The 15,160-nt window shown below is 43.3% G+C and overlaps 1 protein-coding gene across 2 annotated transcripts in view; it reads right to left on the bottom strand.

Moving 5' to 3' along the window:
- Positions 1 to 14,887, bottom strand: part of GARRE1 (granule associated Rac and RHOG effector 1) — a 131,629-nt gene extending 116,742 nt beyond the window's left edge. The window contains exon 1 of one of the 2 annotated variants that reach the window (XM_033940667.1): positions 14,759 to 14,887. The gene's annotated coding sequence lies outside the window, so the exon portion shown is untranslated. Of the gene's footprint in view, positions 1 to 14,073; positions 14,345 to 14,758 lie in introns of those variants that run through there. The other variant, XM_033940668.1, reaches the window with a different exon arrangement.
- Positions 14,888 to 15,160: the final 273 nt, after the last annotated feature.

Raw genomic sequence — 15,160 nt, 5'->3', positions numbered from 1 at the left:
TCATACTGTTTATGATGATACCTAGATCCTTTTCTTGGACGCTAATCCCCAAGATGGACCCTAGCATCTGGTAACTGTGATTCAGGTTATTCTTCCCAATGTGTTTCAGTTTGCATTTGTCCACATTAAATTTCATCTGCCATTGGATGCCCAGACTTCCAATTTCCTAAGGTCCGCCTGCAATTTTTCACAATTCGCATGCATTTTAACATAAGAACATAAGCAGTGCCTCCGCCGGGTCAGACCACAGGTCCATCCTGCCCAGCAGTCCGCACGGGTCCTAGTGGCACTCCACTGTTTACTCTCCTCCATTGAGAAAAATGACCATTTAACCCTACCCTCTGTTTTCTATCTGATAACCAATTCTTAATCCACAATTGAACTTTGCCACCTATCTCATGACTCTTTAATTTCCTCAGGAGCCTCTCGTGAGAAACTTTATCAAAAGCTTTCTGAAAATCTAGATATATTATATCAACTGGCTCACCTTTATCCTCATGTTTATTCATACCTTCAAAGAAGTCAAGCAAATTTGTGAGGCAAGATCTTCCTCAGCTGAACCCATTCTGACTCCATCTCATTAAATCATGTTTGTCCACGTCTTCCACAATTTTATTTTTTAGAATTGTTTCTACCATTTTGCCTAGCACTGAAGTGAGGCTTATCGGTCTGTAATTTCCCAGATCTCCTCTGGAGCCCTTTTTAAAAATCGGCGTAACATTGGCCACCCTTCAATTTTCAGGTACTACAGACGATTTTAGCGACGGGTTACAGATCACTAACAGCAGGTCAGCAATTTCATGTTTGAGTACCATCCGGTCCTGGCGATTTATCACTTTTTAACGTGTCGATTTGGCTTAGTACATCTTCCAAATTCACCAAGATTTTTCAGTTCTTCCGCATCATCACCCTTGAAAACCATTTCCGGTTCAGGTAGATCTCTTACATCTTCTTCCATAAACACCGAAGCAAAGAATTCATTCAGTATTTCCGCTATGACCTTATCCTCCTCGAGTGCCCCTTTTGCTCCTTGATCATCCAAATATGATCCTAGGAGGTTACAATTTGAAGAGGGATTGATTTGAGACAGATGATTGTTGTCAGAGAATGACCTTCTTTGCAGGGGAAAAGCACCATTTTAGTTACATTGAGAGCTAGCATGTTGTCATGTAGCCATTTACTAATCTTTTCTACTTTTTGATTAATATCTTGAATGTCATTCGGATTGTCCAGATCTACTGAGTGTATAAGCTGAATATCATCTGCATATGCATATATTGTGAAACCAGTCAATTGTCCCAGAGTCAGTAATGGTGCCAGAAATATATTAAATAGAAGGGGTCAAAGGAGGGATCCTTGAGGTATACCATATTCGTTAATGAAGATATCGGAAGAGATCTTATCCTTAATGACTTTCGAGGAACGGTCGGAGAAATGTGATGAGAACCAGTCTAATACTTGATCGGTGATACAGATTGCCTTTAACCTTTGTAGTAGAAGATGGTGGTCTATGATGTCAAACGCTGCTGAGAGGTCAAGCAAGATGAGTAGAACTGATTTACGGTGACCTAGATAGTATAAAATTGTGGTAGTAAGCCCTATTAAGGAGGGTTCTGTCTTGTCTGAAGCCTGTTTGGCTTGGGTGTAAGACTTTTGTTTTTTCTACAAATTCCAAAATCTAGTTGAAGACTATTTTTTCCGTTATTTTTGCTAAAAAAAAAGTAGGTTTGCTATCGGTCAATAATTAGATTTGTCATTTAGGTTACAAGTACAATATACAGTTCAATAATAAATAAAATCACCCCTCCCCCCCACACACACACACACACCATCCCTTTCCCCTTCAGGAAGACACCAAAAAGCTACCATCACTTTTAGTTTGGTTTATTATGGCCTCCAGCAACTATGATAAAGAAAAAAAAGAAAATGCTGGGGGACTAGTTACTAAACAAAATACTACAAGGCCCCTGTTTCAATCAATAATAAGTATTTAGAAAAAGACTCTTCCTCCTTGGTATCATATTTTGGATATAATAATTCCTGGCTATAGATCATTTTCTGCCAGAATCAGGAAATGCTTTTCTTCTAGGTGATTTCTTTCCTCCAAGACAGCACAGAAACTGACTGAAAGTGGGATATCTCTATGTCCATAAGTCTTCTCTTTATCTGTCTGTCTCATCTCCAAGTCTGCTATACTTGATCTTACTTGTTCTCTGAAAAACGGAGCGTAAACAGGACAAGTCTATATGAACCAATTTTTTAGTAACTTTCTCCTAAATTGTTTAAAAAAATCTTCTAAACAAAAATACTTCTCAGACAAAATTCTCCCGAATCTTTTGCCCATGATAAGGATACAAACAGATTACACACCACATAAATTGGTTTCTCTAGTTTTGCCTATTATTGAAATCTTATTTAGGTAAAGGAATTTCTTCATCAAAGATGGTAGGTTTTATATCACATCAACATGACACCAAATGTCAATTTTAGAGGCAGGTTATTTCAATACACAGTTTAGCTATCAGTTAACACAGACTAGAAATAGGATTCTTATGAAATGTACTAAAAAAAATGTGACTGCCTTAGTTCTATTTAACAACATACTAAAAGGTATATGTAGCAATAAATAAATGTTTCCTTTCTATCTTTATAAAATCCTGCCTACTACCTCTGCTTGCAAAAGTTAAATATTCCTTCTAATGACAACAACAAAATAGCTGGCCAAATAATTTAATTCATTTCACCAAATGACTCATTCTGTATCTTTAACCAATAGAAACCATTTAAATTGTGTTAAAGCCAGGAAACACATGAAGATACATGCAGCACTGTTAATGTGTTTGCACAGTTCTCTTCCAATATCTACCATTCAAATCTAATATTTTAAAATACCATGCTATCCTGAATAGCAGTAAATGAGCATGCTAGCGCCTCATTTTTACAAACAGGGTCAAACTTTGTTCTTTCACAAAAACACAAAGGGCCAGATTCACCAACCTGCCCAATTGGGTCCGATCCGGGCAGGTCTGACAAATTCAGCAAACTAAAATATGCAGATGGGGGCGATCGGAGAACACCCAAATCTGCCACCACGGATCACTTTTCTGTGATCCCCACGCATGCACAGACCATCTGTAGATTCACAACACAAAATTTCACATCCGACTGGGCTGGCCGATCACCTGAAGAAGCAACTGCTGGGGACCAGTTGAAAACGTCTTTCCAACTCTGGAAGCCCTGCTCGCCACCCTCTCCTACCTACTTGCCCTGAATCGCCCTGGTTCTTTCCTGCCCTTCTTCCCTGAATCTCTCCTGCCCTTCTCTGAAACTCCTGCTTGCCTGCTCCCGCATCGCCGCCCTGGTTTTCTCCTGTCCTTCTTCCCCAAATCTCTCCTGGCTGCTCGCCGCATCACCACCACGGTTTTCTCCTGCCCTTCTTTTCCGAATCTCTCCTACCCTTCCCCACTCTGCGAGCCTGTGGTTTTAACTCGCGGGTTAAAACCATGGGCTCGCAGGGCTAAAAACTAATAATAAAAGTTAAAGTTTTATCATCAATTATTTATTTAAGTATTTATATACCACTTATAGCCCAAGTGGTTTACATTCAGGTACTCAAGCATTTTTTCCCTATCTGTCCCAGTGAGCTCACATTCTACCTAATGTACCTGGGGCAATGGAGGGATTAGATGACTTGCCCAGGGACACAAAGAGCAGCATGGGATTTGAACCCAAAATCTAATATACAAGTAGAGGGCAACTGATACTGGTTTCTTTCAGTTTCAGACAGAACCAAATCTGCTGCCAAAATTTGCTGCCAGCCCCCAAATGGGAACAGTCTGTACACCTTCCCTCCCCAAACCAAAGGAGTTCAACATCCTCCCTTCCCCTTCCAAGCCTACTGTATCATCCCAATGGTCTGGTGGCTTGTAGGGGCAGGAGCGATCCCCAGTCACTCCTGCCCATAACATCTTTACAGTCAAAGTGGTTGCTGTGACTTTCAGTAGTCTTCCGAGATTGCCAGCAGAAATCACAGCAGCCAACACAGGTAGGAATGACTCACCTGTAGGAACATCCTACTTTAGCTAGAGTGCATATCTCTATTTATTTTCCTGTTTTTAGAATTTATTTTTTATTGTAATTTCTAATTTTTCCTTATGTTTAGATTCTGTATGTATTGTTTCTTAATGACTGCATATTTAGATTTTTTTCCCTTTATTTTTTTTTTCTTATATATTTTCATTCTATTGTAAACCACTTAGATTTTAACCTTAATTTTATATTTGCGGTATATCAAATAAATTGAACTTAAAATAAAAGGGAAGCAAGAGAGAGAACCACCTTAAAATTGTATTCACAGTTCAACCATTGTTGCTAGGGTGGCAGCAATAAATTATTGTCTCTCGTAATGCATTGTCTTTGTTTTCTTATATTATGTAGACCTACAATAATCATAGTAATCAGTATTGTATATGTGCCCGAAGCATGGGTACCCAACAAGGGCCCCATGGGTATGTACCCATGCTTCGGGTGCTGGAGAGTATTATTGGGCATTCCTTAGAATGGTCTTATAAGACATTGCTGTTGGGTGTCACGATTCCCCTGGTGGAGGCTGGTATTTCAGAGTCTCAGCGGCGTTTTATATTGGTGGCTTTGGGAATAACTAAAAAAACTCATAATACAACATTGGATAGGAGATGTGCGTCCCACAGTCCAACAGTGGCGAGCTCACATGTCTCAGATGGCGAATTGGGAGTGACAGCATAGGGAGGAGGCAACCAGTTGGAAATCTGTAGCTTACCTGGATTGCTAAAGTTCTTTTTAGACCGGGTTGGAGTCCTGGGATGCACGGGTGGGAGGGGGCATGGGGGGGAGGTCTCTTTCTTTATTCAAAAATTGGACTTTGACTGGGAAATGCTTATATAGATGCTATGCCTGTTTTTGTTGTCTCTTGTTTTGCGACAGTGTATTATGCTGTTCTCTTTTCTGGTTGACTATTGTATTTTCTTCTGTGCATTGTTCCTTTAATAAAAACATTTTTTTTAAAAAGTATTGTATATGTAAAATTTTGACAACATTTACATTATGTCATGAATATTCTAATACACTATGATGGTGCCCTTTCACTAAGCTATGGTAAGCGCTAGCATATGCTTACCACAACAAGTAATCGGGCATCATGTGGTAAGATCCCAATCTGTGCACAAAAATCATGTGCTAAAAAATATTTTAGGTTTTTCACAGAGGGGGCATGTTGGGGCAGAGAGTGGGCATTTCTGCGTTAATTAGTGCTGATTAGTGCAAGATTAGCACGCAAGCTCTTACCACCTACAAAATAGGTGTTCTAAGTGATTACACACTAATTTTTTTTTATGATGACCATTAATTTGAATAGGAAAGCAGCCATTTTACTGGAGCAGTAAGAAACGGCCTTAGTGCTTTCGAAAGGCCCATACAAATGCACACCAAGGTCACTTTTTACCACTGCTTAGTAAAAGGGCCCTTAACTATATGAACAGTACTTTAAATATTCCAGTCCTGGATGGCTGTATGCTGCAGCCTTGGGGGTTGGAGTCTGCTGTTAAGTCAGGGTAAGGCACAGGTAGCTTCCACAATTATCAGGAAGGAAGGCAATTGCTCCTACTATAGCACCGTAGGATTGTCTTGGACAAACCATTCAGATATAAAGAATGGGGGAAATGTAATACATATCTATCAGTATGCACCAAATACAGTATTAAGAATTTAAGAGAACATGAAAATCCATATTTTGTTTTAGAGATAAAAGAACTTTCTGCATTGGTAAGGACTTGTGTTGCCCCTTTTCTACCTTTGCTTACCTAGCTTTTGAAATGAATTAAATCACAAATATTACTTTCAATTGTATTCCCTGCTCATCTTAATTATGCAAAAACAATTCCTTTTCTCTCAAATGTAGTAGATGAGAAAATGCAAAATTCAGCAGCCATTTTATTAAAGCATGTTAAGCATTAAGGGCTGGATTCTGTAACTGGCGCCCAAGTCGATGGACACCTTAAAAGCGGCCGCCGATCGCCTGTCAATCGTTCCAGGGAGCTGGTTACAGAATTACACCAAGAGGCCCGGAAAACCAAGGCCTACATTTCAGCCGCTTATCTTGGCTGCTAGACTGCAGCAACTGAATTTCCCTGCTGCGATTGGCTGAGAGCGGCCATAGGAGGAAACCCCCAAATCCCACTGTAAGTCAGCCAGCAGGAGAGATTCCCACTCCCTCCTACTGGCACTCCCCCCCCTTTAACATCCCCGGCAGGAGGGATGCCCAATCCCTCCTGCCGGCACCTCTCCCAAACACCCCCACCCCTTACCTTTTTGTAGAAGGTTGGCTGGAGAGATGCCCACTCCCTCTGGCTGGCAGGTCCGCCTCTTCTGAATTGTGGGCCTTCCCCATGGGAGGGGCCTTAGGGATCTGGCCAATCAGAATCTTAGGCCACACCCAGTGCATCCCAGAATGCAATGGGAAGGAGGCCTAAGACTCTGGTTGGCCCAGGTGCCTAAATCCCCTCCCCACTGAATCCATTCAGAAGAGGCAGGCATCCCTCTGGCTGGTCTTCTACAAAAAGATACGGGGGAGGGTGCAGGTGAGTTTCAGGGGTGTCTGGGGGGTGCCAGCAGGATGGAAGATAGGGCTGCCCTCCTGCCGGGTATGTTGTGGGGGTGGAAGCAGGAGGGACTGGGCATCTCACTTGCTGGGGATGTTAGCGGGAAGGTGGGTGCCGGCAGGAGGGAGTGGGCATCTCTCCTGCCAGATGATTTGCAGTGGGGTTCGGGGGTTCCCTGCCACAGCCACTCTCAGACGATCACAACAGTGGAATTCCCCCCTCCCCCATCAGCTGAGTAGCATGGGCTCCACAAAGCCACGGTTCTGTAACCGGCACCCAAAACTTCTTGGTGCCGGTTACAGAATCGCAGCTTTGGGGAATCCCCGACACTCAGCTGATGGAGATGGGGGGAATTTTCCTGCCGCTATCACCTGCAGCGGTCTAGGCAAAGATAGGCAGCTGAAATGTAGGCCAGGGTTTCCCAGGCCTACATTTCAGCCGCCTATCTTGGTGTGATTTGCAGTTGGGTAGCTGCTTTAGATCACCTAACGCCACTTTGGGGGTTGGCCATGCCTACTTTGGTGTTCTGCAGCATAAATCGGCTTCCTAGCCGCGATTCCAGCAGCCATTTCAGCCACCTTTTATTTAGGCCTCGGTAGGTGCTTTAACCCTGACGTTTCTGACCATTGGCAGTTGACCTACCAAAGCCTAAATTTAGGCAGTTTATAGAATTTCCCCCTTAATATGTGAATTAGTATGTACCAAAATAACAACTACCACAGTGGCTTTGACACTTGGTACAAATAATTTTTAACAGCATAACAAAGGGAAGAGAATAGGCATAGATTATCACTATGTAACAAAATTTTAATTTTTGTTCCTGGGTAATAAATGTTATTTCTTAATTGCTTATGCAATTAAGAAATAACATTGCATTCCCCTCAAACTTGCTTTTGTGACCAGGACATTGATATTTTGAAATTTACCTTTTTTTCCAGAACATTCTGGATTGATTCCAAGCTGAGTAAATTTAGGGGTCCTTTCGACATCTAGGCTCAAGCAGTGGAACTTGTTGGATTAAAATGTGCAAGTCAAAGATTAGATGAAGCGTCACCAAGCTTTTTCCACCTTCTTCACTCATTAAGATGATTCTGCCACAATGTAATAGTCTAAGGCAACTGGAATCACCTGTAACCTGAAAGAGTGGTGTCTTCATTGACAGTTTATCCAGGAGCATCAAAATTGTGCTGCTCCATAACGGGAACAAGTACCCGTCTCTTTCACTGGCCCACTCAGTGTACCTCATAGAGGATTACAACAGCACCGAGACCTTACTAGACACCTTGAGGAGTACACTGGAAGATCATAAGAGGCTTCAAAATGGTGGCATTCCTAATGGGTCTTCAAGGTGGTTTCCCTGTTACCAAGTTTTCCAGTTAACTCTGCCTTCAGGACAGCAGGGACACAAAAGCACATTACCAAATGCGGGACTGGCCACAGCAGACCGAGTTCCCTGTGGGGAAAAACAATGTCAAATGGGAACCACTGTTGGACCCTGGAAGTTGCTGATGCCACCACCACAGCAAATCAAATTGGGCCTAATGAACAATTTGTCAGAGCTCAAGATAAGGACTCAGCAGCCTTCAAGTACCTTCAAGACATCTTCTCTAATCTGTCTGAGGCAAAGGTCAAAGCTGGTGTTTTTGTTAGACCACAGATCAAGAAGATCCCAGAGTGCAACGAATTTCTCAAGAATTTCCCAAGGAGGAGGAAGTACAGTGGTACCTCGGAATCCGAACGCCCCAGAACTCGAACAACTTTTGAATTCAAACTTTTTTTTTCTTCATTTTTGCCCCGGAATCCGAACGCTGCTTTGGAATCCGAATGTAGCTTCCTGGCTCCCCTCTGCAAATCCTTAACATGTGCTTACCCATCAATGGCGACATTTTCAGAGGAGGAGAAGACCGCCGGCCCATCAGGAGAGTCCGATTGAAAAGGACACCCCATACCAAGCCAAGGCCAGGATCTCCCTCAACCTGGGTGCAAATAGGATGACCTGGTCTTTGCCAGCCTTCTCTCGCCTTCCCTTCTACCCTCCCCACTCCCTGCACATCTTGCTGCAGATCGTCCTTGCTCCTCTGTGTGCGTCAGGCAGGTGAATTTTTAACACGTTTGCGGTTTCCTACGGGACTGAGGGAAAGTGGCATTGAGCTTTGGGCATGATATGCAAAGCTTTTGATAGCCCAAGTGGGGAATCTGCTGCAGGGGGTCATCGATTTAAAGAACTGAAAGTGAAAACAGGAAGAAGGGGAGGGACGGTTGAAACGTGAGTGATTCATATAATGATCTTCTAGGCCAGGGGTGCCCAACAGGTCGATCGCAATCGACCGATAGATCGCCAAGGCAAAGTGAGTGGATCGCGGAGCCCATCCCGGGCTCCGTGAAAGACTTGCGTTGCCTTCACAATCTACTGGGCCGATCAGCCTTCCTCTCCCCAACGTCAATTCTGCCGTCAGAGAGGAAGTTCCGGGTCAGCCAATCGCCTGACTGGCCCAGAACTTCCTCTCCAACAGCAGAATTGACGTCGAGGAGAGGAATGCTGATCAGCCTGATGCAGGGAGAGCTTGGGGCAGCGGTGGCTTTGGGGCCTGTTCCCCGATGGCGGAGGCTTGAGGGCCTGTTCCCTGATGGCGGAGGCAGTGGCTTGTGGGCCTGTTCCCCGATGGCAGCGGCAGTGGCTTGGGGAAGGGCAGGAAGAAAGAAAGAAAGAAAGAAAGGGGGCAGGCAGGGAGACAGAAGAAGGGAAACAGAAAAAAAGAAAGGGAGGCAGGGAGAGAGGAAGAAAAAGTTGGGGGAGGGAATGAGGTTTGGAGGAGAGGAAGTATACAGGCTGAAAGAAGGGAAGAAATATTGGATGCACAGTCAGAAGAAGAAAGTGCAACCGGAGACTCATGAAATCACCAGACAACAAAGGTAGGAAAAATTATTTTATTTTCAATTTAGTGATCAAAATGTGTCCATTTTGAGAATTTATATCTGCTGTCTATATTTTGCTCTATGGCCCCCTTTTACTAAACCGCAATAGTGGTTTTTAGCGCAGGGAGCCTATGAGCATTAAGAGCAGTGTGGGGCATTCAGCGCAGCTCCCTGCGCTAAAAACTGCTATCGTGGTTTAGTAAAAATGGAGGGAATATATTTGTTTATTTTTGTATGGTTGTTACTGAGCTGACAGTGCATAGAGTCATCTGCCTTGACCTTTTTGAAAACCCCCCAGAATATAAATGATAATTAACATATTCTCTGCGTACAGTGTGCTTTGTGGGTTTTTTTTTAATTTTATTGTTGGTAGATCATTTTGACTTGGTCATTTTAAAAGTAGCTCGCAAGCCCAAAAAGTGTGGGCACCCCTGTTCTAGGCTATGGGTGAATTTATAATAAGATCTCTCAAATTAGATCAGAGAACTGATTGCTCTCAAAATACTATTTATGTAGCTGCTATAGAGATCTCCTGAAAATTTAAACTGTGTGTTTACTGTTAAATTTATTTGAAAATCTGGGTTTGTGGGACCAAGAAACGGGTTAAAAACTAAACTAAGCCTTAAGTTTATATACCGCATCCTCTCCATAATTATAGAGCTCAGCACGGTTTACAAGAGCTTAAAATAAGAAGGAATAGAATAATGCGGTAGGAGGTTGAGTGCAGGGGGAAAAGAGCATTACAATTTTGTGAAAAGCCAAGTTTTCGGGTGCTTACGGAATAGTTAGAAGGAGCCCAGGTTCCGTAGTGGTACAGTAAGATTATTCCACAGACTTGCGATTCTGAAGAAGAGAGATTTTCCTAATTTTCCCGCATGGAGAATACCTTGTAGCGAGGGGCAGGATAGTTTAAGTTTTTGGGTGGACCTGGCGGTGTCAGGACTAGAGGAGTTACAGGACAATGGAATCAGGGGAGGGAGGATGCCGTGAAGGATCTTAAAAGCCAGGCAGGTGCTTTTGAAGTGAACCCTGGAAATTACTGGGAGCCAGTGGAGTTTAGCCAGAAGTGGGGAGACATGATCAAATTTGCGTTTTCCAAAGATCAACTTGGCCGCAGTGTTCTGGATTAGCCGAAGTCTTTGAAGACTTTTTTTTAGTTAGACTTAGATAGATAGCATTACAGTAGTCTAGTCTGGAGAGGATGATAAATTGAACAAGGACAGCAAAATGTTGTCGGTGGAAGCAGGATCTAACTTTCCTCAACATGTGGAGGCTAAAAAAGCATGATTTAACCAAGGAGTAGAGGTGGTCGTTGAAGGAGAGGGAAGAATTGATAATGATGCCTAGGACCTTGCTTGAAAACTCAAGCTGCAGTGTGGCACCAGAGGGCAGTGAGAAGAGGGTGGGCAGCTGTTTTAATTTTGGGCCGAGCCAGAATAGTTTTGTTTTGGATTCGTTCAGTTTCATTTGAACTGAGAGAGACCAGGATTGGAGTTTCGTTATGCAAGCTGTTATGTTCTCAGAGAGGTTGGATTAATCCAGTTTCTATTATTTTCAATGGGAAAAATTGTCTTGGAACTGGAACGTTTTGGAACTCGAAAGGGGTTCTGGAACGGATTAAGTTCGGATTCCAAGGTATCACTGTAGTTTGGAACAGCTTTGTTGCAGTGGTTTGGAGCCTCCTGGGAAATCAAAGGTCAAAAACTATGTGGAGTTGGTTGAGAATCTGGTGAAGAATTACAATAAGATGGACTGTAGGATGTCGCTCAAAGTTCTTGGCCTTGAATGTCTCAAGGACATTCAAGGAGACTATGGGTGCATACTCAAAACAAGCAAGGTGAGTACTTCCATCAGGATATATTGGACTTCAAACACTGCTTGCTACCAAGAACAATATAATGTGAACATGATGGGAGACTGTATCTGAGGGTTGATTCGTGAAAGTGACTTACAATGTAATAACAGATTTCAAAAAACTACTCGCTTCTAAATCTTCTGTGGTCATCTTTGAATAACTTCAATATAAAATTACATGTTAATTGTGATTTATATGTTGCTTTTTATGACTTTATAAGAATGAAAAGATTAAAATTTGGTGTTTTCGCATTTTAAATACATAAATTGCAAAATTTGATTATCCTGGTTACAAAATCAAAGTTTTATGGAAATAAGACATTTTCTGTACTTTTTAGGTATGAGCAATTAGGAAATTACACTTACTGCCCAGGAACAAAAATAGTGTTACATAGTGCTATGCTCTGTAGTTAACACATGGTAACTTAGTACACATTAACACATTACTTAAGGTGGCATCAAGTGTATCCACATTATCTCCAATTTACCAGTAGTTAACCAACAGCAAATGCTTTTCACTGCATTAACTGTATGGGAAGATACTGGGCATGCCTCCAACAGTTTAAAAGTTATTTTTTCCATCTAATATGCAGTTACTGAAAATTATTTTGCATACACTTTAGTAAAAAAAGTGGGTCCCTTAGTATCCATTTTAGGATTCAAAGTCGATAGGTAGTAACCTGTGGTCTTCGCTAATTTTTAAGCAAGGGGTGTTTTGGGTTCAAAAGGGGTGAAAGAGAGGTGACAAATATGTCCTTACTTTGGGCTATGACATAACACTTTGACAGTCATTCTTACCAGAATACCTGACCTTGATCACACATACAGAGCACAGATAAACCTTTTCACAAATACAGAACCACATACTAAAAGTCTTAATATGTACAAACGAAACCCTAAGATGCCATAATGTGCGCAGCACAACACCAGAGAAACAGAAAGAAATGTATTTCTTCCTGAACAGTTCAAAATATAGACAGTAAGGCCCGGATTCTATAAACGGCATCCCGATTGTAGACAGCGGTAGGCGTCCTACCACTGTCTAACCAGCCAATCGGGACGCACATTTTTAGAAAAAAAGCTCAAGAGGCAGGCCGCCTACCTAGGCGGCACCTCTGGGAGCTTAGGGAGGCGCGCAAGCCCGCCTAAGCTCCTCCGTGTTCCTCCCCTCAACAGGATCCAGTAAGGCAGCTGCTCTTGCAGTTTTCAGGCCGCCGGCAGCATGAGTGAAGTGAACACGCTGCCTTCAGCGGCCTGAAAGCTTTCCCTCTGCAACTGCTTCCTGCCTATGCCGAAAGCAGTGCGTTTACCTCACTCATGCTGCTAGTGGCCAGAAGAATGAAAGACCAGCTGCAGCTATGGATCCCCTGGGAGAGAGGGAGGAGCTAGAACCCCGAACTGCAGCACATGACACCCAAACAGGTCTTCGCAGGCCGCCATTGGCTCGCAAGCCTTGCAATGAGGACCACTGTAGTAACCTTAACTATGTTAGCCTCCACAAATACATGACACCAAACTCCACAAGGCAACTGAATATGATCCTATAAAAATAATCAAAATGCCTTCCATAAACCACCCAACTACTATAATCTTTGTTGTACGGCAACAACTCAAAGTGACATGTTCATCGATTCAAAAATATTCTCTAAACTCCATAAGATTATGATTAATTTATCCCCTTTGCTTCTAATAGCTTTGCATGAGAAATTATGAAGAAGATTGCATGCAAATTGCAAATACTACAAAGCATAACTGAAATCCTGGAAGGATGCATCTACTAATGCAAATATGGTAATTACAAAAAAAAAACAACAACAACTAGAGAACAATACAAAAAAACTAATTGAATAATCAATAACATTTTTTCATTGTTTTCCCCCTAAATGTGGAGAACCTGATCAGTGTATTCACTAAGCTTCAAGAAAATACAATAAAATAAATAAATCCCAATAAGTATGTAAATGAAAGTGTAAAAGTACAGTTTACTCTCACAAGGAGAAGTTTTCTGTTTACTTTATGCTTTAAAATTCTTGCATCTAATGCCTGCAGAGAATAAATGTACAGTAACTTAATAGCAGGAAACCACTCCCCCCACCCCACCCACCACCACATTTGATTTGTTTCTATTCAGACTATGTCCTGTTTCTCAAAGAAAAAAAACTGTAAAGGAATTAAAAGTGTGATGAGACTAAGTGATATTTTATACAAGTTTTCAAAAATGCAGTATTATGAAAAATTATGGACAAATGTTGTGCCCATTTTTAAAAAAAACATAGGAAACACATAACCGACTCCCTACTGCTTTGTCCAGGAATGTACACAAAATGTACACATTAGCTGTTAATGTACTTACGTCTCACTTGCTAATTATTTTTCTAACACATAGGCACTGTAGTGATTAAAGTTATCGATGCCTACGCCAATTCATTTGTGCACTGTTCTATACCATTCAACAATTATATTTTCCTTGCCGTATTTTGCTAAGACGTCAAACAAGCAATTACAGAATCCAAAACTACTCAAACTTTGTTGTTGAGGGCTACAGCTGTAGAGGTGTAAACAAAACAGTTTATACTCTGCCCATAAATTATCACCACTACTTTATTCAAACATTATAAAACTAGCACTCGCCAGAAAGCCTTATTACAAGACGTATTCATGCGCTTACACGTCTTTTTCTCAACTACACAAACCGAGGCACCAAAAGAGGCCTTCTTTCGAGTTGTTCTGCAGAGGAGGATGAAATGCATCTTTCACAGGCTTCTCACTATTTCGCAGGAAGGTGCATTGGAATTCCCGCAGGCGCAGTCAAAGCCAGTTTCACCGAAACTCCCGCGGACTTGACTAGAGAGCCTTATTTGGCAAGCAGATCGCACAGGCTTTTTATTGGATCAGCGCCCCAAGAATATAAAACATTCCAGTTCCAATGTAATAACAACGTAGCAGAAGAGCACCACAACACAGTGCCCCCCCCCTCGCCCGCCCGCCCCGAGGGGATCGTGCTCCGTCGACCTTGGCTTCCAAGGTTCCACACGTACTGCGGCGGGGAGGGGCGGACCCGGCCCCGCGATACCTCATACGCCACCCTCCGCTCACCGCTGCGGGAAAAGGGGTGGGGGGGCACAGGACGTCCCGCGCGACGGCTGCGGCCTGTTCCCAGCTCCCGCACGCCCAAGGGTGTGGAAGGGGAAGAGATACCTCAAAGCGGGGACGCCCGCTGCACACAGCCGGGGCGGCGGCTCCTCAACACAGCTAGACAGGTCCACCACAGCGATCGCCCCCCCCTCCCCTTCACTGTTCCGCGGCCTGTCTTCCCGGTCCCCAACCGGTAACGGCACCGCCACTAGCCTTACCTATTACGCCCGCAGCAGCGGCACGGCTAATTCCAGTCTGTGTACACCGGAAGTGACGCCTAAAGCGGCCAGGCTGCCGCGCGCCCCCTGCAGCCGCGTGCCTGCGGTAAGGGGGTGGAGTGCCGAGTGCAGCGCAGGTGGGACGAGAGGATGCTGGGGATTGGAGAGCTGTCAATAAATAACGCCCCAAACGCAACTTTTGCCCTAATCCAGTGTTCCCTCTTCTGAGGCGCTTCAGCTTTAGGGCTCCTAACCTCACGCTTGGATTACTGCAGTCTGCTTCTAACTGGTCTCCCGCAGTGTCGCCTCTCCCCCTTGCGATCTGTGCAAAACTCTGCTGCCAGACTCATTTTCTACCAACCTCGCTATGCTCATGTCACCCCTCTCCTTAAGTCACTTCAC

Source organism: Geotrypetes seraphini, chromosome 4, assembly GCF_902459505.1.
Source record: "Geotrypetes seraphini chromosome 4, aGeoSer1.1, whole genome shotgun sequence".
NCBI classification, from domain to species: domain Eukaryota; kingdom Metazoa; phylum Chordata; class Amphibia; order Gymnophiona; family Dermophiidae; genus Geotrypetes; species Geotrypetes seraphini.
The sequence above is the reverse complement of the archived record's forward strand: the minus strand, read 5'-3'. Positions and strand labels throughout refer to the sequence as shown.